This window comes from Galeopterus variegatus, unplaced genomic scaffold (genome assembly GCF_000696425.1).
Source record: "Galeopterus variegatus unplaced genomic scaffold, G_variegatus-3.0.2 Scaffold13921, whole genome shotgun sequence".
In the NCBI taxonomy this organism is placed as follows: domain Eukaryota; kingdom Metazoa; phylum Chordata; class Mammalia; order Dermoptera; family Cynocephalidae; genus Galeopterus; species Galeopterus variegatus.
The window spans coordinates 31,562-32,461 of NW_007740032.1; positions in this window are offsets into that span (position 1 = coordinate 31,562).

Here is a 900-nt window from a genome sequence, read left to right on the forward strand (position 1 = left end):
GGGGTGGGGAGTGGGAGGGTTTCCAGACTCTGCTCCACCAGTGACACAGAGCTGGGGCCTCACTTGGAAAAGAAGCCGCCAGCCCAGCCTGGGGCTGGGAGGGGTGGGGCCAGCATGGGGCACCCCCTCCCCTGCTGGGCTGACCCCTGCTCTGAGGGTGGCCTTGGGTTGGGAGTCCCTGCCCCCAGCCTTGCTGAGATAGATGCCTGCTGACCACTGGGGCTACTTTGGGCCTGTGGGCTCAGTGGAGGGGACAACCAGAGGGGCTCCAGGAAAGAATTTCCCCTGGAGTGTGGGAAGCTGACAGCCCAGGCGTCTAAGGTGAGGCACAGCCTGGGGAGCTGCCCTTGAAAGTCCATTCTGGAAGGGTGAGGGGGCAACAGGCCACTGCGGATTCCACCTCCAGGTGGTGGGGAAACAGGGAGGGCTGGTGAGGTGGGTCTTCGGGCTGCCAGGATCTACAAGCCACCTCCCACTCTGGGCTCACTGGGAAAAATGGTCCCTTCAAGGACCAGAGGGTGGCAAAATTCTGTAAAACTGAGGGCTGAGGGGCTATGGGCAGGTGGTGGGCCAGCTGCAGGGGCTACTGGGCTCCAGAGTGTAACCCAGGTGTATGTTGGGGGTGGTCCCTGAACCCCAGGCAGGGCTGGAGTGGGGGCCCTGGCATGAGGCCTCCAAGGTGCTGAGGAACCCAAGAGCAGACACCTGAGGCAGGAAGGGCTTTCCTGGGAGGCTGGGGGCTGAGGTTCTGGCCTCGGTCTTGTTCCTGTTGTGCCCATGAGGTTGCAAGTCTGCAGCCTCCAGCCCAAAACGTGGCAGGGAGGAAGGGGCCGCTTCCAATCCCGTGCCTGGAGGGCTTTCCTGGGAGCCCCAGAGGTGGCCTTGGGCAGCCCCCTCCTC